We start from the raw sequence: 27,834 nt of genomic DNA, 5'->3' as shown, positions 1-27,834 counted from the left end.
TTCTATATATATATAAGGAAATTCTTGTCTAATAAGTAGCTGACTGCTAAGCTAACCAAGGAGAGACTTCACTGACCACACACAACAGAGAATAGACTTCACAAAGTTCAGGAAAGTGATTAAACAAACAAACAAAAAACAACAAGTCTTAGGGAGAAGGAAGAAACTGATATCCAGATTTGTCACATATTTAAAATGTCTAGTTTTCAAACAACGAAAAAACACAAGACCTACAAAGAAACAAGAATGTATGACCTGTACATAGAGGGAAAAAGATAGTCAATAGAAACCATCCCTGGGGAAGTCTAGGTATTCAACTTACTAGACAAAGACTTTAAAATGGCTATCAAAGAACTAAAGAAAAGTATGAAGACAATGTTTCCTTAAATAAAGAATATCAGTAAAGAAGTAGATCCATATTTAAAAACAATAGATTTTGTGGAGTTGAAAAGTATAATAACAGAATTGAACAATTCAGCAGAGGGGCTCAACAGCAGATTTAAGCAGGCAGAAGAAGGAATTGGCAAATTGGAAGGTAAGGCAATTGAGATTATCATTTGGGAACAGAAAGATAAAGAATAAAGAAAAAAATAAACAGAGACTTGGAGACCTGTGGAACACAATTAAACATACCAACATAAATACAACAGGAGTCCCAAAAGGAGAAGAAAAAGAGGCAAAAAGAATATTTGAATATTATGGTTGAAAACTTCCCAAATTTGATAAACAAAATTCATCTGCACATACAGGAAGCCCCATGAACTCCAAGTAGAATAACCTCAAAATGACCTTCATCTACACACATCATAATTAAACTGTTGAAAATCAAAAACAAAGACAGTCTTGAAAAAAACAAGAGAAGTGACTCATCACATACAAAAAACTCACTAAGATCAATAGTTATTTTACAGTCGGAAACCATGGAGGCCAGGAGGCAGTGGAATGACATATTCAAAGTGCTATAATTCGTGATGGTTATATAAAGCTATACAAGTGATAAAATTCCAGAAAGCTACCCATGTAAACACACACACACACATACAACTGGTGAAATATGAATAAGCTGCATGGTTTATACAAATGTCAGTTTCCTGGTTTATTACTGTACTCTAGTTATACAAGATGTTAACATTGGGGAAGACTGGATGAAGTGTGTACAGGACCTCTTTGTAAATTTCTTTGCAATTTTCTATGAATCTGTACTTATTCCAAAATGCATTTAAAATATATACATTTCATCTTAGGAGTACTCTGTAAAATATTACTGTTAAAGAGAGAATTCTCAAAGTTCCTGAAACAATACTCATCAAAGCTAAAGCCAGTTGCTGTAATTTTACTTTTCTCTCTATTCTCTGAAACTTTTAGAATGAGATAACCTGGTGCCAAGCTACTACTCTTACATTCCTGAAGCTGTCCTTGAATTGTAGTGTGACCTTAAGCTAACCATTGAATTTATGTACCCCTGAGAATCTTCAACTACTGCCTAACAAAGTGATTTTACACATATTAGGCAGCATGTGTTTTAGTTCTTTGAAAAGAAGATCAAGATAGTAAAAAATTTTTGTAAGTAAAATAAGTTTATACTTACATTAGAAAATAGTCCAACAATGTAAACAGAAAGTAAAGGCTTTAATGAACAAATGTTGTATCTCAATGAAACTGGCCTATTTCATTTTATAAATTGCATGATATGCAAATCTGTGACTCCCAGTAATCTTAGTTAGCTCTCTTTTGTTAATATTTTTCACATGATCATTTTCATCCCTAAATATCATTTTCTGCTAAAAGTTAAGTTCTATGATGTTTAAGTTTGTAATATTCTGTTGCAGCCTTCTCACTTTAGTAATTTTTAAGTATCACATTAAATTAAAATGCTTTTGATCTCATTGACTGAGCTCTTACCCATCAACAGCAAGGCAAGTCATAAGAAAAACTGCAGTTTTTGCCTAATGTCTTAGGATTTAATTTACAGTATCTTGGGAAAAGTTCTATTTATATTGTGACTTGAAAAAAATTTGATTGCTTTTGGAGATTTTGAGAATTCTTTTGATTGATTGGCATGATCAAACTATAAGAATGTCATGGGATGTTCTTGCTTACATGATTTTCTCCTTAGAACAACAAACCCAATATACTAAAATATTCTGCAAAGCCTAAGCTAAAAATGCACCTGTGGCACTACTCAAATCATATTGAATGTGAATGACACAGATTATATTCAATAATATTCAATCACTGAAAAATTAGAATGTTTAAAAAAATCTTTCTAGTGCCTACTCCCTTGTGATGTCAGAAATTCTTTCCCTTCCTTATGTAAACCTGAGCTTTAGACTTTCAGTTGCTCAGAAATCTTTATGAAACGGCTGCTGTGGTAAAGGCAAATTTAAGAGTTTCAGGATCAGAAAAAGAAAGGATAAAGAGCCAGAGTGGCCACCTTTAGAATTTGAAGAAAATACAAAATATGCTTATATATTGGTCTTTATAGAACAAATGCTTCTTTAGAACAAATGTTTTATTTCACAGTTTTTAGAATTTTTCCCTGCTCCTGATTTAATTTGTTCTTCTGACCACCTTAGATAATCAGCACAGTAATATAGTCATTTCTAGTGAAAATATAACTTGGAATTAGGACAAGATCCAGGAGTGTTAATAGGTAGTCCTTACAGGAAGTCAATTATAGACAAGTTCGTGGTTAGAATCTAGTTTCAGTGAACACAATAGTTTGTTTCAGGCTTAAAACAAGGATGGGCTTTTATGCACAGAAATATCTTGAGAACTAAGGAGACTGCATTTTCGGCAGGGTGTGTGTAAAATGTAACCCCTTAAGAAAGAAAAGAAAAAGGACGTGTGATGTGTTTTTCTCCACCAGGATGACATTATGTTACAGCTTGAGAATGTATAAGAGTTGCATTCACTGAAGACATAAACACCAAAATATATTATAAGTGCCACTATGAGGGCTTAGTGCTAGGTTCTTTACAAAGTGTATTAAACAATGCAGGATTTGTTTTTCATTAGAAAATGTCCAATCACATCAAGTCGTGTAATCAACCCAATTTTTTTCTTTGTGGTTGAATTCAGTAAAGGCCTGACCTAGCAGAACATTTAGGTTTACTATTATTATATTATATCTAGAGCACATCTTGCTATATTAAAGGCATGATATAAATAGATTTTGAGTCTATAACCAATTTTCATGATTAAGAAGTTCCTTGTGTTTACTTTTTTTATGATTTGTTTTGTAGAATACCCCCCCTCATTAAAAAAAGTGGAGTAGAAAGTACATTTGACCAATACTCCCTCTTTTATAAAAATGTATGCATCAGGTATTCAGAATTAGTTTAACAATAAACGTTGATTCATGACGCACTGTCATCAGTGAGCCATGCATGGCCACATTAAAAATTTTATTTTTATATGACACAAATGAACTTATCTATTATACAAAACAGAAACGGACCCACAGACATAGAGAACAGACTTGTGGTTGCCAAAGGGGAGGGGGCATGGGAGGGAAGAATTGGGAGTTTGGGATTAATAGAGGCAAACTAATATACATAGGATGGATAAATAACAAGGTCTTACTGTATAGCACAGGGAACTATATTCAATACCCTGTGATAAACCATAATTGAAAAGAATATGAAAAAAACATAATATGTATAACTGAGTCACTTTGCTATATAACAGAAACTAACACAACATTGCAAATCAACTATACTTGAATGAAATTTAAAAAAAAATTATTTTTAATAATATAGTTAATATTAATGAACCTACTACCAAACTGGAGATCTATAGGACTGACAATAGCTTACATTTATTGAGGTGTTCCTTCCCTTGAGTAAACACAAGTTTACTTAAGAAGTTTTTTTGTTGGTTTGGCTTTTTATTGAAGTATGATTTACATGCAATATTATATTAATTTCAGGTGTACAAAAATAATGATTTGATATTTTTATACATTACAAAATGATCACTACAATAGTCTAGTTACCATCTGTCACCATACAAAGTTATTACAATGCTATTGACTATATTTCCTATGTTGTATATTACATCCCTGTGACTTATAACTGCAAGTTTGTACCTCTTAATTTCCTTCAGATATTTCACTCATCCCCCCATCTCCCTCCCCTCTGATGTCAGACCATCAGTTTTTTCTCTGTATGTATGGTCTGTTTCAGTTTTCTTATGTTTGTTAATTTGTTTCCAGATTTTTTGTATCAGTGAAATTATACAATATTAGTCTTTGTCTGATTTATTTCACTTAGCATAATGTGCTCTAGGTCCATTCCATGTTGTTGCAAATGGTAAAAGTCCCCTTTTGTAAATGGCTAAGATTCCATATATATACAATGGTGTCTTACTCAGACATAAAAAAATATATATAAAATACAGCTCCAGTTTAGTGGCTACACAAATTTTGCAACAATTTTTGTTCTGTAGAAAACAAACTTATGGTTACCAAGGGGGAAAGGGAGGGGGGGAGGGATGAATTGGGAGATTAGGATTGACATATACAGACTACTATATATAAAATAGATAACTAATAAGAACCTACTGTATAGTACAGGAAACTCTCCTCAATACTCTGTAAATGACCTATATGGGAAAGGAATCTAAAAAAGAGTGGATATATGTATATGTATAACTGATTCACTTTGCTGTATGGCAGAAACTAACACAACACTGTAAATCAGCTTTACTCCAATAAAAATTAGTTTACATTCCCACAGTGCCTGAGGGCTTCCTTTTCGCCATATCCTCAAAAACACTGATTATTTTTCTTTTTGATAATAGCCATTCTGACAGGTGAGAGGTGATATCTCATTAGGGTTTTATTTGCATTTCCCTGATGATTAGTGATACTGAGTATCTTTTTACATGTCTGTTGGCCATCTGTATGTATTCCTTGGGAAAATGTCTATTTAGGTCATTTAAATTGGGTTAAATTAAATTAAAATTTTTAAAGATTTAAATTAGGTTCATTTTTTGATGTTGATTTGTATGAGTTCTTTACATATTTTGGATATTAATCCCTTATCAGATATAGTGCTTGCAAATACCTTCTCCCGTTCAGTAGGTGCCTTTTCATTTTGCTGATAATTTCTTTCACTGTTCACAAGTTTGTTTTGCATCTTTATGATCATTACCTTGAACTCTTGTTTAAAAAAATTTGTATACAATTTTTAAAGGTTACTCTCCATTTCTTTCATTTGTAATATATTCCTCTGTCTCCTCGTTTTTCCTAATTCTCTGTGTTTTTTTCTATGTATTAGGTATGTTGGTTACCTTTCCTGATCTTGTAGAAGTAGCTTTTTATAGGATAAATCCTATGGGGACAGGTAGCACCTTTCCCTCTGGTCACCCGAGTTATATGCTCTAGGGATGCACCCTGTGTGGGCTGTGTGAGCCCTTTTTTGTGGTGGGACTAAATGCTGTGGCCATGCTGGTAGGTGGAGCTGGCCTGGACCAGTTGGCTGCTAGGCCCTCCTCATGCAGTAGATGCTGGCCCACTGGTGGGTGGGGCTGGGTCCCCACATGGCTGGCTGCTTGTCCTGGAAAGTCTTAGAACTGGTACTGGCCTGCTGTTGAGCTGGTAAGTCCCTGGCACTAATAGACAAGAGGGAAGACCCAAATGGTACTTGCCAACACCAGTGTCCTCGTGGTAGAACGAGCCCCTAAAAATGGCTGCTGCCAGTGTCTTTTTTCTCAGAGGGAGTCCCAGTTGCCTCCTGCCTCTCTGGGGCGGGGGCTCTCCAAGACTAACAAGTGGGTCTGATTGAGGTTCCTTTCAAATTATTGCCTCTATGCTGGGACTAAGACCATGTGAGATTTTTACATGCACCTATTGAGAGATCTTGCACTGTACAGTCTCTTTGTCCTGGTTCCCAAACACAATTTCTGTTATAGAGAAGAGAGATTCCTTTAGAATACTTATACAAAATCTGAGTGCTGCAGAACACCACTTTGTTTCCAAGACAGTTTATGTCGTGTTAATGTATCTGTTTCTCTTATATACATACACACAAAGGAGCACACAAAAAATGTATAAATACACATCTGTATACATCTAACTTAAAAACAGACTTTCATAATGCTGTTTACCCACAAGTTAAAGCAAGTTGTGCCTCTCCTTATGTGTTTGTTGTTGTTTTTGCATCATCACTATTTCTTATTGATTGCAATTTATTTTTCTCTGCTTTTGCAGTCCTAAAGATTGATGCTGTTTGGGGGTCTAATTACCCAAGCCATTACCAATTATATTTTCAATGTGTTTTTTCTAAAATGCCTGCAGTTTATGGCACTCCCCAAATTGCCTGTTTAGCTGAGGTGCTTGCTCAGCATTTCTTCCTTCCACAAGCGTGTCACCTTCAATGAAGTCTCACTTTCCCTACAGAATACTTTTTATTTGCATTTACATATGTCAGCCAAATCCTGTCCTTCTTTTGCACTTTGCATTTTAATTAAGGTTTCTTCACCATGAAATAACCATAATTTATAGGGAATTGGTCAGAAAATGCAAAGAAGAAATTAACAGGAAGACATATTTTAAGGAACCATCCAATTTTTCCTTTTTCAGCATTTTTATTAAAACACATAAATGATGTTTTTCAATCTAAAACTGTTGTTATTTCATAGTAATTGGGTCTTCTCAGAGACTATTTCTTAATTAACTGATACATTTAAAAATTCTTTTCTTATGAAATGGCAGTAGTAATAGAACAGCTGAATTCTCCTCTCCCTAAAGGGACAGTTAAGTAGGTCCTTAGGTATATATCATTAACAATATTTAAGAATATTCAGGAAAAATTACAGGAACAAGAAACACACAGCTCTGAGAATCAGTTTAGCTTCTAGATCCTGGAAGGTGCTGTTTATTCCCATTGAGGGGTGGGGGAATGTGTTATGAATAAGAGCTGGAAATTCTAGAGGACTTGCTCAAAAATTGATATATCAAGCAAATAAAATACATGTAAAGGTATAGAAAAATTCAATAACAAGGTTAATATGCTTTTTTGTTTATATATGTATGTATATATATAGATAGCTTATGTGTATATATATATCTTTGTATATATATATAAAGATACAGAATTCACATTTCAAGCACATGTAGAATATTTACAGTCATTGAAAATATGCTAGTCACCCATAAAAGCCCCAATACTTTTCAAAAGATTAATCATACAGGCTAGATTCCCTAACCAGAATGCACTAAGATTGAAAAATCAGTAATAAATGGCTAGCTGTAAAATATCCTATGTGACTAGAAACATTTAAAAAAATACTAAATAACTGGTTAAAGAGGAACTCAGTAGTTAAATTACTAAATTTTTAGAACTAAATGATAAGGAAAACATTGTATGTCAAAATGTATGAAAAATATTTAATTTAGCACTTAGGAAAAGTGATACATTTCAGGTACCAAAAATAACGAAAAAAATGAGATAAATGTTCATTTCAAGAAGACTGAAAAAGAGCAACAGTGTAAACCCAAAGAGACAAGAATAAGATTTAAAAAAAAAACAGTTGCAGATATCAGTTTCCATCAACCGGATCGACAAAAAAAATTATAAAATTAGGTAATACTAAGTACTGGCAAGGATGGTGGCAATAGGGACCTTCATTCACGGATAGTACAATGAAAACTGGTGAAGAAATTCTGAAGAACAATTTGGTGGTTACTTAGCGAAGTGATGAGTGTGTATATATATATAGCAATCGCATCTTTAATATAAACTGAAAAACTCAGAACACTTGCAAAGGTACACATGAGAATGTGCAAGAATGTTCACTGCAGTGCTGTTTAGGATAAACAGATGGAAACTGAATGACATCTATGACATAATAATCTTCATGTATTTTTAAAAAAATATAAGATAACATTTTTTAGAATAAACATATCTAAATAAATGTATAGACAGTGGATTAGAAGTTGTATTAGTTAAGAGACAGGCTAAGTTGCTATAACTAAGGGACTGAAATGTACAGAGACACAAATTAGATAAAAGTTAATTTTTGTCTTAAGTTGAAATCCAGAGGTAAGTAGTCACATGCTGGTGGGGTGGCTCTGCCATTAACACCTGGCTTCCAAGATTCCTCCACATCCTCCCAAAGGTAAGAAAGAATGTGCACCTTTGCAAATGTAAGACAACTAGCAAGCTTCTCCCTCTTCCAGCAGGACACTTAAGCATGTTTATCCTTATTAAGCTGCTATAAATCTGACTGCCTGTAATGTGTTCTGATAATTGAATGACTATCAGTAATGACCAACCAAGTATAACCCAGTTCTAAATTTTCTTTCCTGTGAAAACCAACATTAAAAAGACACAAACATTTTTAATCTGCAAAGCTTTGGCGTTTATGATGTAATTTTGTATTCATTAACTTATTTCACTGATTTGAAAACATGAATGTGAAACATTCATAAAGCAGACACTAGAAAGAAATCTGCTTCAAGTGTCTAAAACGTAGTATATTTCTTAGTTGAAGAGTTTCTTGGAATGCTACTTATGCTTGGTCAATCAGTATACTTTCATCCTCCAGCTGAAATGGGTCCTCTTGCTGACATTAATGTTTTGTCTTCATAGGACAGAACATAATTTGCATAGAATTAAAAATCTACCTGACTGTCATAGATATGTCAGAGAGAAGTGAGCATAGAAATCTTCCTTCTAATAGAGGCAAAATTCTGTCTAGCTGGTAACATAATTCCTATTTTGTCATGGTGTAAGCAGTTCAGTGCCTGGCATCTAGTCCACACTAAGTCAGTTGATGACTATTTGTCTCATCAGTGAAGGACACAGCAGTCTGGTGTTTCATGTTCTGCCTCTGTCTCACGTTTAAGCATCTTATTACTATGTCATAGGACATAAGGAAGCAGGTTAAAAAAAGATATGGAAAACTTATACACTTGAGAAGCAGCTCAAGGAGAAGTGTTTACAAATATTTAAAATTTATTTATAAGGCATGGATAATATTTGCCTACATCACTGCACTTAATGTGATCAGTTTAGGTTATTTAATTCACTTGGTTTTTCCCTTTGAGGACAATATAAGAATAACAGGCATTGACCCTGATTTTATTTATATTTGTGCCATGATTAATAGCACAAAATATTTAGTTCAGTTTATTTTCTTTGTCAGAATAGTTTTGATAAATGCGTTGCCTTGATTGTATGCTATGGACCTTGCTCCTCAGTTTTCTCAGTCATAATGCTACCTCTGAATAAAATAGAGATTTATTGGTGACCCTCCAATCAGGCGAATAGATCGATAAAAATGACTGATATAGACCAAAAAAAAACCCCAAAACAAAAAACCCACAAACTTTTCTTTGATGCACTTCTTTCCAAATATGGGAGAAATTTCCTGATATTCTGCTTATTAGTGGCTTTGTAATGAATTTTCCTCTCAATATAAGACTTCATCATAAAATATGTTTGAATTACTTTTCTTACCTGAGGACTGAAGTGTGCTACTTTGCACATTAGGATAGAGGTCAATGCAGAAGGAATAGGATCACTGACTTTTACTTGCTGCAGCTTTCTTTTTTTTTTTTTTTTTTTTTTGTGGTACGCGGGCCTCTCACTGTTGTGGCCTCTCACGTTGTGGAGCACAGGCTCCGGATGCGCAGGCTCAGCGGCCATGGCTCACGGGCCCAGCCACTCCGCGGCATGTGGGATCTTCCCGGACCGGGGCACGAAGCCGGGTCCCCTGCATCGGCAGGCAGACTCTCAACCACTGTGCCCCCAGGGAAGCCCTGCAGCTTTCTTGACAAGGCAAATTGCTCTAATAATATGAAGGTGGTTGGAACCTGAAGTTTATATCTTCTTTGAAAAAATGTCTGTTCAGATCTTATATCCATTTTTAAAATCAGTTTGTTTGGTTTTTTTGTTGTTGAGTTGTTCTTTTTATATATTTTGAATATTAACCCCTCATTAGATGTATGATTTGCAAATATTTTCTTTCATTCAGTAGTTTGCCTTTTCATTTTGATGATGGTTTCCTTTGCTGTTCTAAAGCTTTTTAGTTTGATGTAGTCCTATTTGTTTATTTTTGCTTTTGTTTCCTTTGCCTCTGGAATCAGATCCACAAAAACATTGCTAAAACTGATGCCAATGAGGTTTCTACCCGTGTTTTCTTCTCAGAATTTTATGGTCTCAGGTCTTACATTCAAGTCTTTTTCTATTTTGAGTTAATTTTTTGTATGGTATAAGATAGTAGTCTAGTTTCTTTTTTTTACATGTGGCTCTCCAGTTTTCCCAACACCATTTATTGAAGAGACTTCCCTTTATAGTATATTCTTTGCTCTGTTGTAAATTAATTGCCCATAAATGAGTGGGTTTATTTTGGGGTTCTTAATCTGTTTTTGTGCCACTTCCATACTGTTTGGATTACTATAGCTTTGCAGTACAGTTTGAGACCAGGGATCATGATTCTTCTAGCTTTGTTCTTTTTTCTCATGATTGTTTTGGCTATTCAAGGTCTTTGGTGGTTGTATATAAATTTTAAAATTACTTGTTCTAGTTCTGTGAAAAATGCCATTGGAATTTTGATAAGGAATTCATTGAATGTATAGATTGCTTTCAGTAGTATGGACACTTTAACAACATTTATTTTTCCAGTTTGTGAACACAGAATATCTTCTCATTTATTTGTGTCTTCTTCATTTTCTTTTATCAATGTCTTACAGTTTTCAGTCTACAGGTCTTTCACCTCCTTGGTTGTTTATTCCTAGGTTTTTTTTTGTTTTTTGATGCAATTGTAAATGGAGTTGTTTTCTTAATTTCTCTAATAGTTTATTATTAGTGTGTAGAAACACCACAGATTTCTGTATCTTGATTTTTGTATTCTATGACTTTTTTTTATATAGTAGCATTTCATCTGCAAATAGTGGCAGTTTTAATTCTTCCTTTCTTATTTGAATGTCTTTTATTTCTTTTTCTTGTCTAATTGCCATGGCTAGAACTTCCAACACTATGTTGAATGAAAGTGGTGAGACTGGACATCCTTGTCTTCTTCCTCATCTTAGAGGGATAATTTTCAGCTTTTCATCATTGAGTATGATATTGGCTGTGGGTTTGTCATATATGGCCTTTATTATGTTGAGGTATGTTCCCTCTATATCCACTTTGTTAAGAATTTTTATTGTAAATCGATGTTGGATTTCATCAAAAGCTTTTACTGCATCTAGTGAGACAGTCATATGATTTTTATCTTTCATTTTGTTAATGTGATATATCATGCTGATTGATTTGAACAATCTTTGCATCCCTGGGATAAATCCCACTTGATTGTGTTGTATGATCCTTTTGTGTATTGTTGAATTCAGTTTTCTAATATTTTATTGAGGATTTTTGCATCTGTGTTTGTCAAGAATGTTAGCCTGTAATTTACTTTTTTTGTGGTGTCCTAATCTGGTTTTAGTATAAGGGTAAATTTGGCTTTGAAAAATGTGTTTAGAAGGTTTCCATTCCTTTCAATTTGGGGGGAGTTTGAGAAACATAAGTACTAATTCTTTGAATATTCTGTGGAATTCACCATTCAAAGTCTTTAGTCTTGCACTTTTGTTTGTTGGGAGATTTTTGATTACTTTTAATTTTTTTCCTATGACAGTTGGCACTTGAACAAAGCAATGGTTAGGGGCACTGATGCCTTCGCACAGTTGAAAACCTGCATATAACTTTACAGTCAGCCCTCCCTATCTTTAGTTCCCACATCCACAGATTCAACCAACCATGGATTGTGTAGTATTATAGTATATATTTATTTTAAAAAATTCACATATAAGTGGACCTGCACAGTTCAAACCCATCTTGTTCAAGGGTCAAACCTATTCAGTCTATTCAGATTTTCTGTTTCTTCATGATTCAATCTTGGAAGATTGTATGTTTCTAGGAATTGATACATTTCTTCTAGGTTGTCCAATTTGTTGTATAATAGTTCATAGTAGTCTCTTATGATCCTTTTATTTCTGTGGTATCAGTTGCAATGTTTCCTCTTTCATTTCTGATTTTATTTATTTGTGTTTTCTCTCTTTTTTCTTGGTGAGTCTAGCTAGTTTTTACTTTGTCTTTTCAGAAAATTAGTTCCTACTTTCATTGATCTTTTCTATTTTTTTAGTCTATATTTTATTGATTTCCACCCTGATCTTTATTGTTTTCTTCCTTCTGCTATTTTTGTGCTTAATCTGTTCTTCTTTTTCTAGTTCCTTTAGGTGTAAATTTAGATTGTTTATTTGGGATTTTTCTTGCTATGAACTTCCCTCTTAGAACCACTTTTGCTGCATTCTATAGGTTTTGGTATGCCATATTTCTGTTTTCATTTGCCCTCTAGGTATTTTTTGATTTCTCCGATGACCCATTGGTTGTTCAGTAGCACGTTGTCTAATCTTTACATTTTTATGGGTTTTTTTCTCATTTTTTCCTTGTGATTGATTTCTGGTTTCATACCATTGTAGTTGGAGAAGATGCTTGATATGATTTCAATCTTCTTGAATTTATTGATACGTGTTTTGTGACCTAACATATAATCTATACTGGAGAGTGTTCCATGTGTACTTGAGAAAAAGGTGTATTCTGCTGTTTTGGATGGAATGTTTTGTATATATCTATTACGTTCATCAGGTCTAATGCATCGTTTAAGTCCAACTCTCTCCTTGTTGATTTTCCATCCAGAAGATTTATCCATTGATGTGATTACAATACAATACTATTGTATTTCTTTCAGTTTTTCACTTTAAGTCCATTAATACCTGCTTTATATATCTTGGTGCTCCTCTGTTGGGTGCATATACATTTATAACTTATATCTTCTTACTGGATTGACCCTTTTGTCATTATGTAATGCCCTTCTTTGTCCTTTATTACAGTCTTTGTTTTAAAGTCTACTTTGTCTGATATGAGTATAGCTACTCCAGCTTTCTTATTTCTATTTTCATGGAATACTTTTTTCCAATCCTTCATTTTTTTTTGTGTGTGTCCTTTTACTGAAGTGAGTCTCTTGTAGGCACCATATAGATGGGTTTTGTTTTTTTATCCATTCTTCTACTTTATGTCTTTTAATTGGAGCATTTAGTCTATTTACATTTAAAGTAATTATTGATAGGTGTGTACTTATTGCCATTTTGTGAATTGTGTTCTGGCTGTTTTGTAGTTCCTTTCTGTTCCTTTGTTCTCCTCTTTCTCTCTTCCCTTCTATTTGGTAGTTTTCTTTAGTTTTATGTTTAGATTCCTTTCTCATTTTCCTTTGTGTATTTACCATAGGTGTTTTCCTTATGGTAACCATAAGGTTCACATATAACTGTGTGAACTATAACTATATAGCACATACTTACTATGTAAATAGTAGCATGTTTTCAGTTGGTAATGCAATTCAATGCTTTATCTTTTTATACCCCCCTACATTTTATACTTTTGATGACACATTTTGCATCTTTTTATTTTATGCACTACTTAACTAATTATTGTCATTTTGGTTAATTTTACTACTTCTGTCTTCTAATCTTAATGCTGATTTATTAGTGATTGATCTACTACCTTTACTATATATTTACTTTTTCCAGTGAAATTTTTACTTTCACATGTTTTCTTCTTATTGATCAGTGCCATTTCTATTCAGCTTAAAGAAGTCAATTTAACATTTCTTGTAGGGCCAGTTTAGTGGTAATAAACCCCTTTAGCTTTTGCTTATCTGGGAAACTCTTGATCTCTCATTCAATTCTGAATGGTAACCTTACTTGGTAGAGAGTTCTTGGTTGGGAGTTTTTTCCTTTGAGAGCTTTGAATTTGTCATGCCACTCCCTTCTGGCCTGTAAAGTTTCTGCTGAAAAATGTGCTCATAGCTTTAGGGGTTTCCCTTGTACATAACAAGTTGTTTTTCTCTTGCAGCTTTTAGGTTTTTTTAACATTTCACTATTTTAATTATGATGTGTCTTGATGGGGTTCTCTTTGAGTTTATTTTATTTGGAATTCTCTGGTCTTCCTGGACCTGAATGTTTGTTTTCTTCCTTAGATTAGGGAAGTTTTCAGCCAGTATTGCTTCAAATATTTAATTTTATGGCCTTTTATCTCTCTCTTCTCCTTTTGGGACTCTCATAATGCAAGTGTTATTCCATTTAAGGTTGTCCCAAAGATCCCTTAAAGTATCTTCACTTTTTAAAATTATTTTTCATTTTGCTGCTCTGTCTGGGTGAGTTCGATTGTTTTGTCTTCCAGGTTGCAGATTTGTTCTTCTACCTCATCTGGTCTGCTGTTGAACTCCTCTAGAGTATTTTTCAATTTGGTTATAATTTTTTTGGTACTTTCTTATGTTTTCTATCTCTTTGTTGAAGTTCTGACTCTGTTTATCCATTCGTCTCCCAAGATAGGTGAGCATCTTTGTGACAATTACTTTGAACTCTCTATCAGGTACATTGATTATCATTGTTTCATTTAGTTCTTTTTCTGAAGTTTTTGTCCTGCTCTTTCAATTGGGACATATTTTTCTGTCTCCTCATTTTGCCGAATTCTCTGTGTTTGTTTTTGTGTATTAGGTAAATCAACTATCTCTCCCAGTCTTGAAGGAGTGGGCCTAGTTAGGAGATGTTCTGTTGGGCTCAGAAAAACAACCTGCCTAGTTACCAGTGCCAGGCACTCAAGAAATGTTCAGTGTGTGGGCTTTGTTTGCCCTCCAGTTGTGGTAGGGCTATGGCTACTGCGTTATGCTGGTGGGCAAAGCTTGCCCCCAGCCTGTCTGTGGGACCCAACTGTAGTTGTTGCAGTGTGTTTGTGGGCAGCATTGGCTCCTGCTGTGGGACCTGTCCATGACTTGAAAGAATTTTTTTTTTTTTTTAGAATGAATCCAAGTTTATATCATTTTTCTAATATCCTACTTAAAACTGTAGGGTAATATTTTGCATCAACATTATTAAATATACTTGTTTTTTTCTTTCTTAGCTATTTTTGTCCAGTTTTGTATTCAATGTTATATTGAATTCATAGATAGCATTTGGAAACTTCCCTTACTCACATGCTTTGGAATACTTTAGTAAAAGTTATGTTCCCTGAAAGTGTGATAGATTTCACCTGTGTACTATCTAGTCTCTATCATTTCTCCCAATCAGCTCTATTATTTTTCTCATTCAACAAGTGTTAGACAATACTTAGTATCTTTATTTCTTTTGTGGTCAATTTTAGAAATTATTTGCCTAAGAAAGCAACTATTTTTTTTCCAGGTTGTCAAATTTAATTGCCTATATTTGAACAAATTATGTTATTTTAACTTTCTTTCCATCTGTAATAATTTCCTCATATTTATCTCTGTGTTCTTGCGTCTTCTCTCTTTTTTCTCAGTTAGCTTAGATATTTTATTGCTTACTTGTTGTTTTTGCAAAAAAAATCTCTAGAATTGATTTATTAGTTTTTTCTTTTTTTTCAAATTTTTTTTGTTATCTTTATTTTTTGTTTCTTTTAGTTTACTTTATTTAACTTTTTCTAATGTTTTGTATTGAGTGGTTAATTCATGTAGTGACTTTCTTTTCTAATATAATTAGCATTTAAATAATAGATTTTTCCTCTATATGTTTAAAAAATATTTTCTATTTTCCAGATGTTTGTCTATTTCAGTTATTTTCTTTTTGAATCAAAATAAAAAAAATAGTGTCCACATAATAGATGTTTTTGGTATTTTCTTTTTATTGTTACCTATATGTATTTACTTGGGATCAGATAATGTTATCTCATTATTTTATCTTTTTATAGCATATTGGCATTTTCTATGTGGAATAACAAAGTCAGATTTTAAAATACTACACAAACACTTGAAACAAAGGTGCATTATTTGTTTTCAGAATTCAGAGATTAAGATATCTTTTTGATCCAAATTCATTGTTATTTAGACATCCTGTTTGCTCCTTTTATAAAAAATCTATTTGATTCTTTAAAGGATGAGAAAGTGAGTTAAAATCTCTTGACATTATTAATTCTTTGTCTATTTTTACCTTGCATCTCCTGAAGTATTTTCATCATACATTGAGATTCTATTGATCAGATGTATAAATATTCACAATCTTTTATGTAAACTTAACCAGTTATTATTAATGAAATTGTAATTTGTCTCATATAGTGCTTTTGTTCCAGTTTCTACCTTGACTAATATTAATATTTCATCCCTTTGTTTTCATTGCATGTATTTTTCATCATTGAAAGTAAAATGATACTTTTATTTTCAATACTTGTACATCACTTGTCTTAATTTTTTCCCCTTGTACAGGTTACTTTTGGGTTCTACTTTTAGATTCAGTCTATTTGTGTTAATAGACTAATTAATACTTTTTATACTATTTGATATGATTGGTGTTTTGATTGTTCTTAATTTTATTATATTTCCATTCTTGATAAAAGTGAGAGAATAGATTAGAATAGTATGTTCCAGTCACATCTTTATTAAACTGCAAGAGCTGGAGAGAGACTCCTTTTGTCTTTCCTTTTTTGTTTTCTTCACCCTGATGATCTTGTTTGTCTTTAATTCTCTTAATCCTTGTTTGATGCAAGATAAAACTAGCATTGAATGTTTATAAATGTTTTCTTTTTTTCCCTGTGTTTTACCTATTTATACTATTCATTAGGATTAGAGGAAAGGAATCTGATTTCATTTCTCCATTCTAATGCAGAAAGCTGAAGCTTATAATTTTTAACAGATGCATATCATATCATATTATAGGTGTTCTGAATTTACTTAAAATATGGCTAATATATAGATTACTTCTAATATGTCAATATTACAGGTACTGCTGAGTGGAATATCATTGTACAGACATACCTCTTTTTATTTCACTGCAATTTATTGCACTTCACAGATAGTGTGTTTTTTACAAATTGAAGGTTTGTGGTGATCCTGCATCAAGCAAGTTTTTTTGGCACCATTGTTCCAGAAGCATTATTTTTTAATTAAGATATGATTGGTTTTCTTAGCCACAATGATTTTGCTTACTTAATACAGTACAGTATAGTGTAAATGTAACTTATTTTGGGAAACCAAAAAATTTGTGTTACTCACTTTATTGTGATATTTGCTTTATTGCAGTGGCCTGGAACCAAACCTGCAATATCTCCAAGGTATACCTGTACCTATATTTTGGTGCAATTGTGAAAATATCTCTGTAGAATGGAAACCTAGAAGTATAATTTTGGGACTATATACACTCATATATGCTCTACTAACAGTATATAAGCAAGGTCGTTTCCACATGGTCTAATCAACAGTGAACATTTTCAATATTTTCAATTATACTTTATTACTTTGATAAGTATAAAAATGATATTTTGTTTCTATCTCTATTTCCCTTATTGGTAGTGTGTGTATGTTTGTGTAGTAGTTATGTTGTCTGTTTTTATTTTATTTTTTTCTGTGAATTTTTCTTTTCCTTATTAATATGTAGAAATATTTTATATATTCTGGCTATTCCTTTTCTGTTACACTGCAAATAGTTTCTCCTTGTCTCTCACTTGTATTTTAACTTTTATAGGGGTTATTGACATGTAATTTTAGTTGGCATACAATCAAGCCTGCTAGATTTTTTCTTTCTTTTTGCTTATGATTCTCTAGATAACATGATTATTGTCAAGATCTACCAGATATCCAGCTGGTCAGTTAGGATAATGAGCCAAATTGAAACTAGCAATTAAGACTTTATTCACTTACTAAGAGAAAAGTGCTTGCTCCCTCAATGTTCCATTTTTCCCCGTGGATTGGTGCCAGGTGAGGGTCAGTCAGGTGATTTGCAGTGCAGGTGGAGGAAATTGTGTCTTTACTGAGGGATCCCGGAACTAAAGTCTCCTGCTATTTTATGAACCTGAGTCCTGAAGTAGGGAGCGGAAGAAGGGCTCGGAGTGGAAAGTATTGAGTCATAATGGAAAAAAGTGCTTCAAGGATATTCCCCACCCCTTCAATGGGAAGTCTCAGTGGAGACACCTGAAAAATGTCTGACCAGAGACATCTTCCCCCTCCCACCCCTCAATAAGGAGCTCTTTGAATGGAGGCAGTAAGGCTAGGAATGCAGCTGTGTGTGTGAACATGTCCAAGAGGGTGGTCCAGGGGCTGAGAGGCTGAGTCTTTGAACTCCCTTCGAATGCGCTGATTCTGCACCAAGTTTGACATGGGGAGGGCGTCTTTGCACCCATAAGAACTACTAGGTAAAGCTTTTGTAGTTACCTGTGGTTGGGCTTGAAAGATCACACATAAGATTTTGGCTTGGAGTCAGACTCCTCAATTATAAATAAAAATTACTCATGTTTTTATCTTTGTATTAGCTAGTGTGTGTGTGTGTGTTTGTGTGTGTGTGTGTGTGTAAACATTTAGCTTTTTACATTTTCTGGAATTAATTATCCTATGTTGCAGTAAGTAGTCATCTACTATATACTATTAAATCTAAAACTCTATTATAAGATTATTTTAATTTACATATCTGTAAGAAAGAAAAAAATACTTCCAATTAAACTATGACCCTTCATTAACTGTAAGACATAGACTGATTTCAGAAATAATAAAATATGAAAAAGTGTGTCTTAGAATCAGTGAAATGTATAACATTTTGTTACTAATCTATAACCAGTGGTCATTCTATCAATAGTTGAATACATACTTTTATCACTAGTGTGAAATATTTAAGAAAAAATAAGTCCACATAAACACAGGTTATTCTGACCCTCCAATCTGTTCTTTTACTCTTCCATCTATTATTAAACTAATCAATTCACTTTTAAATTTGTGTTTATTTTTAAATACTGGATAGTGTCTTACTCTTCAAAATTCTGTTGAATTTTTGGCATATTTTCTCTTACATATGAAGTTTAAAGATTTATAAAAATAATTTATTCAAGCTTTATAAAAAGAATTATTAGACATCATTATTATTTCACTGAATTAACACATAATTTTGGATAGTATTGACATCATTATAACATCAAGCTTTCCAAGAGACATTTAAATTGTTCCATTATTTTGCACTTAGACAATGCATATTTACATACGTGTAAACTAAAATTTTGTATTTAGGTTAAATTTCTGAAAGTGAAATTGTTGAGTCAAAGGATACTTAAATTTTATTTTTATTTATTTTTTATTTTTAACATCTTTATTGAAGTATAATTGCTTTACAATTGTGTGTTAGTTTCTGCTTTATAACAAAGTGAATCAGCTATACATATACATACATCCCATATCTCCTCCCTCTTGCGTCTCCCTCCCACCCTCCCTATCCCACCGCTCTAGGTGGTTACAAAGCACCAAGCTGATCTCCCTGTGCTATGTGGCTGCTTCCCACTAGCTATCTATTTTACATTTGGTAGTATATATAAGTCCATGTCACTCTCTCACTTCTTCCCAGCTTACCCTCCCGCCTCCCCGTGGCCTCAAGTCCATTCTCTACGTCTGTGTATTTATTCCTGTCCTGCCCCTAGGTTCTTTAGAACCATTTTTTTGTGTGTGATTCCAAATGTATATGTTAGCATATGGTATTTATTTTTCTCTTTCTGAGCTACTTCACTCTGTATGACAGTCTCTAGGTCCATCCACCTACTACAAATATCTCAATTTCATTTCTTTTTATGGCCGAGTAATATTCCATTGTATATATGTGCCACATCTTCTTATCCATTCATCCAATGATGGACACTTAGGTTGCTTCCATGTCCTGGCTACTGTAAACAGAGCTGCAATGAATATTGGTGTAGATGACTCTTTTTGAATTATGGTTTTCTCAGGGTATATGCCCAGTAGTGGGATTGCTGGGTCGTATGGTAGTTCTATTTTAGGTTTTTTAAGGAAACTTCATACTGTTCTCCATAGTGGCTGTATCAATTTACATTCCCACCAACAGTGCAAGAGGGTTCCCTTTTCTCCACACCCTCTTAAGCATTTATTGTTTGTATATTTTTGGATGATGGCCATTCTGACAGGTGTGAGGTGATACCACACTGTAGTTTTGATTTGCATTTCTCTAATGATTAGTGATGTTCAGCATCCTTTCATGAGTTTGTTGGCAGTCTGTATATCTTCTTTGGAGAAATGTCTATTTAGGTCTTCTGCCCATTTTGGATTAGGTTGTTTGTTTTTTTGATAATGAGCTGCTTGCAAACTTTGGAGATTAATCCTTTGTCAGTTGCTTCATTTGCAAATATTTTCTCCCATTCTGAGGGTTGTCTTTTCATCTTGTTTATGGTTTCCTTTGCTATGCAAAAGCTTTGAAATTTCATTAGGTCCTATTTGTTTATTTTGTTTTTATTTCCATTTCTGTAGGAGGTGGGTCATAAAGAATCTTACTGTGATTTATGTCGTAGGGTGTTCTGCCTATGCTTTCCTCTAAGAGTCTGATGGTGTCTGGCCTGACATTTAGGTCTTTAATCCATTTGGAGTTTACTTTTGTCTATGGTGTTAGGGAGTGTTCTAAATTCATTCTTTTATATGTAGCTGTCCAGTTTTCCCAACACCACTATTTAAGAGGCTGTCTTGTCTCCATTATATATTCTTGCCTCTTTTATCAAAAACAAGGTGACCATATGTGCATGGGTTTATCTCTGGGCTTTCAATCCTGTTCCATTGATCTATATTTCTGTTTTTGTGCCAATACCATACTGTCTTGATTAATGTACTTTGTAGTATAGTCTGAAGTCTGGGAGCCTGATTCCTCCAGCTCTGTTTTTCCTTCTCAAGCTTGCTTGGGCTGTTTGGGGTCTTTTGTGTTTCCATACAAATTGTGAAATTTTTTGTTCTAGTTCTGTGAAAAATGCCATTGGTACTTTGAAAGGGATTGCAATGAATCTATAGATTGATTTGGGTAGTATAGTCATTTTCACAGTGTTGATTCTTCCAGTCCAAGAACATGGTATATCTCTCCATCTTTCATCATTGTCTTACAGTGTTCTGCCTAGAGGTCTTTTGTCTCCTTAGGTAGGTTTATTCCTAGGTATTTTATTCTTTTTGTTGCAGTGGTAAGTGGGAGTGTTTCCTTAATTTCTCTTGCAGATTTTTCATCATTAGTGTAAATGAATGCAAGAGATTTCTGTGCATTAATTTTGTATCCTGCTGCTTTACCAAATTCATTGATTAGCTCTAGTAGTTTTCTCGAGCATCTTTAGGATCCTCTATGTAGAGTATCATGTCTTCTCCAAACAGTTACAGCTTTACTTCTTCTTTTCTGATTTGGATTCCTCTGATTTCTTTTTCTTTTCTGATTGCTGTGGGTAAAACTTCCAAAACTATGTTCAATAATAGTGGTGAGAGTGGGCAACCTTGTCTTTTTCCTGATCTTAGTGGAAATGGTTTCATTTTCTCACCATTGAGGATGATGTTCGTGGTGGGTTTGTCATATATGGCCTTTATTATGTTGAGGTAAGTTCCCTCTATGCCTAGTTTCTGGAGGGTTTTTATCAAAAATGGGTGTTGAATTGTGTCGAAAGATTTCTCTGCATCTATTGAGATGATCATATTGTTTTTCTCCTTCAATTTTTTAATATGGTGTATCACATTGATTGATTTGCATATATTGAAGAATCCTTGCATTCCTGGGATAAACCCCACTTGATCATGTGTATGATCCTTTTAATGTGCTGTTGGACACCGTTTGATAGTATTTTGTTGAGGATTTTTGCATCTATATTCATCAGTGATATTATTCTGTAGTTTTCTTTTTTTGTGACATCTTTGTCTGGTTTTGGTATCAGGTTGATGGTATCCTCGTAGAATGAGTTTGCGAGTGTTCCTCCCTCTGCTATATTTTGGAAGAGTTTGAGAAGGATAGGTGTTGGCTCTTCTCTAAATATTTTGATAGAATTCACCTTTGAAGGCATCTGGTCCTGGGCTTTTGTTTGTTGTGAGATTTTTAATCACAGTTTCAATATCAGTGCTTGTGATTGGCCTGTTTATATTTTCTATTTCTTCCTCGTTCAGTTTTGGAAGGTTGTGCTTTTCTAAGAATTAGTCCATTTCTTCCGGGTTGTCCATTTAATAGGCATATAGTTGCTTGTAGTAATCTCTCATGATCCTTTGTATTTCTGCAGTGTCAGTTGTTACTTCCCCTTTTTCATTTCCAATTCTATTGATTTGAGTCTGCTCCCTTTTTTTCTTGATGAGTCTGGCTAATGGTTTATCAATTTTTTTTCTCTTCTCAAAGAACTAGCTTTTAATTTTATTGATATTTGCTATTGTTTCCTTCATTCCTTTTTCATTTATTTTTTAAATTTAATTTTACTTATTGTTTTATACAGCAGGTTCTTATTAGTCATCAATTTTATACACATCAGTGTATACATGTCAATCCCAGTCGCCCAATTCATCACACTACCATCCCCAGCCCGCTGTGTCTTTCCCCCCTTGGTGTCCATACATTTGTTCTCTACATTTGTGTCTCAACTTCTGCCCTGCAAACTGGTTCATCTGTTCCATTTTTCTTGGTTCCACATACATGCATTAATATACGATATTTGTTTTTCTCTTTCTGACTTACTTCACTCTGTATGAGAGTCTCTAGATCTATCCACGTCTCAACAAATCTCAACAAGTGACCCAATTTCGTTCCTTTTTATGGCTGAGTAATATCCCATTGTATATATGTCCCACATCTGGATAAGACGAATGGATAAATTCATTTGTTGATGGGCATTTAGGTTGCCTCCATGACCTGCCTATTGTAAATAGTGCTGCAATGAAATTGGGGTGCATGCGTCTTTTTGCATTATGGTTTTCTCTGGGTATATGCCCAGTAGTGGGATTGCTCGGTCATATGGTAATTTTATTTTTAGTTTTTTTAAGGAACCTCCATACTGTTCTCCATAGTGGCTGTATCAATTTACATTCCCACCAATAGTGCAAGAGGGTTCCCTTTTCTCCACACTCTCTCCAGTATTTGTTGTTTGTAGAATTTGATGATGCTCATTCTAACTGGTGTGAGGTGATACCTCACTGTAGTTTTGATTTGCCTTTCCCTAATAATTAGTGATGTTGAGCAGCTTTTCATGTGCTTCTTGGCCATCTGTATGTCTTTTTTGGAGAAATGTCTATTTAGGTCTTCTACACATTTTTGGATTGGGTTGTTTTTTTCTTTACTATTGAGCTGCATGCACTGTTTATATATTTTGGAGATTAATCCTTTGTCCATTGATTTGTTTGCAAATATTTTCTCCCATTCTGAGGGTTGTCTTTTCATCTTGTTTATGGTTTCCTTTGCTGTGCAAAAGCTTTGAAGTTTCATTAGGTCCCATTTGTTTATTTTTTTTTTTTAATTTCCATTACACTAGTAGTTGGATCGAAAAAGATCTTTCTGTGCTTTAAGTCAAAGAGTGTTCTTCCTATGTTTTCCTCTATGAGTTTTACAGTGTCCGGTCTTACACTTAGGTCTCAAATCCATTTTGAGTCTATTTTTGTGTATGGTGTTAAGGAGCATTCTAATTTCATTCTTTTACATGTAGCTGTCCAGTTTTCCAATCACCACTTATTGAAGAGGCTGTCTTTTCTCCATTGTATATCCTTGCCTCCTTTGTCATAGATTAGTTGACCATAGATGCGTGGATTTATCTCTGGGCTTTCTATCTTGTTCTATTGATCTATGTTTCTGTTTTTGATCTATGTTTTGATCTAAACATTGATCTATGTTTCTGATTACTGCAGCTGTGTAGTATAGTCTGAAGTCAGGGAGTCTGATTCCTCCTGCTCCGTTTTTTTCCCTCAAAACTGTTTTGACTATTCGGGGTCTTTTTTGTCTCCATACAAATTTTAAGATTTTTTGTTCTAGTTCTGTAAAAAAATGCCATTGGTAATTTGATAGGGATTCCATTGAATCTGTAGTTTGCTTTGGGTATTATAGTCATTTTCACAATATTGATTCTTCCAATAGAAGAAAATGGTATATCTCTTCATCTGTTGGTATCATCTTTAATTTCTTTCATCAGGGTCTTATAGTTTTCTGCATACAGGTGTTTTGTCTCCCTAGGTAGGTTTATTCCTAGATATGTTATTCTTTTTGTTACAATGGTAAATGGGAGTGTTGCCTTAATTTCTCTTTCAGGTTTTTCATCATTAGTGTATAGGAATGCAAGAGATTTTTTTTTCATTTATTTCTGATCTGGTCTTTATGATTTCTTTCCTTCTGCTAACTTTGGGAGTTTTTTTTTTTTCTTCTTTATCTAGTTGCTTTAGGTGTCAGGTTAGCTTGTTTATTTGAGATATTTCCTGTTTCTTGAGTTAGGATTTCATTGCTATAAACTTCCCTCTTAGAACTGCTTTGTCTGCATTACATTGGTTTTTGTTTGTCGTGTTTTCATTGTCATTTTTTTCTAGGTGTTTTTTGATTTCTTCAGTGATCACCTGGTTATTAAGTAGTGTATTGTTTAGCCTCCATTTGTTTGTATTCTTTACGGATTTTTTCCTGTTAATTGTTATGTTGTCTCATAGTGTTGTGGTCAGAAAAGATACTTGATACGATTTCAATTTTCTTAAGTTTACTAAGGCTTGATTTGTAACCCAAGATATGATCTATCCAGGAGAATGTTCCATGAGCACTTGAGAAGAAAGTGTATTCTGTTGTTTTTTGCTGCAAGGTCCTATAAATACCAATTAAGTCCATCTTGTTTAATGTATCATTTAAAGCTTGTGTTTCCTTATTTATTTTAATTTTGGATGATCTGTCCATTGGTGAAAGTGGGGTGTTAAAAGTCCCCTACTATGATTGTGTTACTGTCGATTTCCCCTTTTATGGCTGTTAGCATTTCTTTATGTATTGAGGTGCTCCTATGTTGGGTGCATAAATATTTACAATTGTTACATCTTCTTTTTGGATTGATCCCTTGACCATTATGTACTGTCCTTTGTCTCTTGTAATAGTCTTAGTTTTAAAGTCTATTTTATCTGATATGAGAATTGCTACTCCAGCTTTCTTTCGATTTCCATTTGCATGGAATATCTTGTTCCATCCCCTCACTTTCAGTTTGTACGCGTCGGTAGGTCTGAAGTGGGTCTCTTTTAGACAGCATATATACGAGTCTTGTTCTTGTATCCATTCACCCAGTCTATGTCTTTTGGTTGGAGCATTTAATCCATTTACATTTAAGGTAATTATCAATATGTATGTTCCTATTATCATTTTCTTAATTGTTTTGGGTTTGTTATTGTAGGTCTCTTCCTTCTCTTGTGTTTCCTGCCTAGAGAAGTTCCTTTAGCATTTGTTGCAAAGCTGGTTTGTTGGTGCTGAATTCTCTTAGCTTTCACTTGTCTGTAAAGGTTTAAATTTCTCCATGAAATCTGAATCAAATCCTTTCTGGATAGAGCAATCTTGGTTGTAGGTTTTTCCTTTTAATCACTTTAAATATGTCCTGCCCCTCCCTTCTGGCTTGCAGAGTTTCTGCTGAAAGATCAGCTGTTAACTTTGTGGGTATTCCCTTGTGTGTTATTTGTTGTTTTTCCCTTGCTGCTTTTAATATTTGTTCTTTGTATTTAAGTTTTGATAGTTTGATTAATATGTGTCTTGGTGTGTTTCTCTTTGGATTTATCATGTATGGGACTCTCTGTGCTTCCTGGACTTGATTAACTATTTCCTTTCCCATATTATGGAATTTTTCAACTATAATCTCTTCAAATATTTTCTCCATCCCTTTCTTTTCTCTTCTTCTTCTGGAACCCCTATAATTTGAATGTTGGTGTGTTTAATATTGTTCCAGAGGTCTCTCAGACTGTCCTCAATTCTTTTCCTCTTTTTTCTTTATTCTGCTCTGCAGTAATTATTTCCACTGTTTTATCTTCCAGGTCACTTATCCGTTCTTCTGCCTCAGTTTTTCTGCTATTGATCCATTCTAGAGAATTTTTAATTTCATTTATTGTGTTGTTCAGTATTGTTTGTTTGCTCTTTAGTTCTTCTAGGTCCTTGTTAAATGTTTCTTTCATTTTCTCCATTCTATATCCAAGATTTTGGATCACCTTTTCTATCATTATTCTGAATTCTTTTTCAGGTAGACTGCCTATTTCCTCTTCATTTGTTAAGTCTGGTGTGTTTTTTACTTTTCTCCTTCATCTGCTGAGTGTTTCTTTGTCTTCTCATTTTGCTTAACGTACTGTGTTTGGGGTCTCCTTTTCTCAGGCTGCAGGTTCATAGTTCCCATTGTTTTTTGGCTGCCCCCAGTGGCTAAGGTTGGGTCAGTGGGTTGTGTAGGCATTCTGGTGAGAGGGACTAGTGCCTGTGTTCTGGTCGTTGAGGCTGGATCTTGTTTTTCTGGTGGGCAGGTCCACGTTTGGTGGTGGGTTTTGGGGTGTCTGTGACGTTATTATGATTTTAGGCAGCCTCTCTGCTAATGGGTGGGGTTGTATTCCTTTCTTGCTAATTGTGTGGCATAGGGTGTCCAGCACTGTAACTTGCTTGTCGTTGAGTGGAGCTGGGTTTTGGCTTGAGATGGAGATCTCCTGGAGATTTACGTCTTTTGATATTACGTGGAGCTAGGAGGTATCTCGTGGACCAGTGTCTTGAACTTGGCTCTCCCACCTCAGAGGCACAGCCCTGATGCCTGGCTGGAGCACCAAGAGCCTGTCATCCATGTGGCTCAAAATAAAAGGGAGAAAAGAAGGGAAAGAAAGGAAGAAAGGAAGAAAGGAAAGGAAGGAAGGAAGGAAGGAAGGGATAAAATAAAATAAAACAGAATAAACAGTTATTAAAATAAAAAAGAAAAAATAATTATTGAAAAAAAATTTTTTTAAATAATTAAAAAAAAAAGAAAGAACAACTAAACCAAAAAGCAAATTCACCAGTGATAACAAGCGCTGAAAACTATACTAAAACAAAAACAAAACAAAACCATATAAAAAACAAAAAAGAAGAACGGACAGACAGAACCCTAGGACAAATTGTAAAAGCAAGTCTATACAGACAAAATCACACACAGAAGCATAAGCATACACACTCACAAAAAGAGAAAAAGGGAGAAAAAAAGAATATATATATCGTTGCTCCCAAAGTCCATCTCCTCAATTTGGGATGATTCGTTGTCTATTCAGGTATATTCAACCGATGCTGGGTACATCAAGTTGACTATGGAGATTTAATCCACTGCTCCTGAGGCTGCTGGGAGAGACTTCCCTTTCTCCTCTTTGTTTGCAGTGCTCCTGGGGTTCAGCTTTGGATTTGTCCCTGCCTCTGCTTGTAGGTTGCCTGAGGGCGTCTGTTCCCGCCCAGACAGTACAGGGTTAATATAGCAGCTGATTAGGGGGCTCTGGCTCACTCAGGTCGGGGGAGTGATGGGTACGGAATGCGGGGTGAGCCTGCGGCGGTAGAGGCCAGCGTGACGTTGCACCAGCCTGAGGCGCACAGTGTATTCTCCCAGGGAAGTTGTCCCTGGATCACGGGACCCTGGCAGTGGCGGGCTGCACAGGCTCCTGGGAGGGGAGGTGTGGAGTGTGACCTGTGCTTGCACACAGGCTTCTTGGTGGCTGCAGCAGCAGCCTTAACGTCCCATGCCCGTCTCTGGGGTTTGCGCTAATAGCTGCAGCTCGCGCCTCTCTCTGGAGCTCCTTTAAGCAGCGCTCTTAATCCCCTCTCCTTGTGCACCAGGAAACAGAGTCAAGAAGAAGTCTCTTGCCTCTTCAGCAGTTTCAGACCTTTTCCCAGACTCCCCCCCGGCTAGCTGTGGTGCACTAGCTCCCTTCAGGCTGTGTTCATGCAGCCAACCCCAGTCCTCTCCTTGAGATCCGACCAAAGCTGGAGCCTCAGCTCCCAGCCCCCACCCGTTCCAGCAGGGGAGTAGCAAAGCCTCTTGGGCTGGTGAGTTCTTGTTGGCCCTGATCCTCTGTGCAGGAATCTCTCCACTTTGC

This window comes from Pseudorca crassidens, chromosome 4 (assembly GCF_039906515.1).
Source record: "Pseudorca crassidens isolate mPseCra1 chromosome 4, mPseCra1.hap1, whole genome shotgun sequence".
NCBI lineage: Eukaryota > Metazoa > Chordata > Mammalia > Artiodactyla > Delphinidae > Pseudorca > Pseudorca crassidens.
This window is presented reverse-complemented; position numbering follows the sequence as displayed.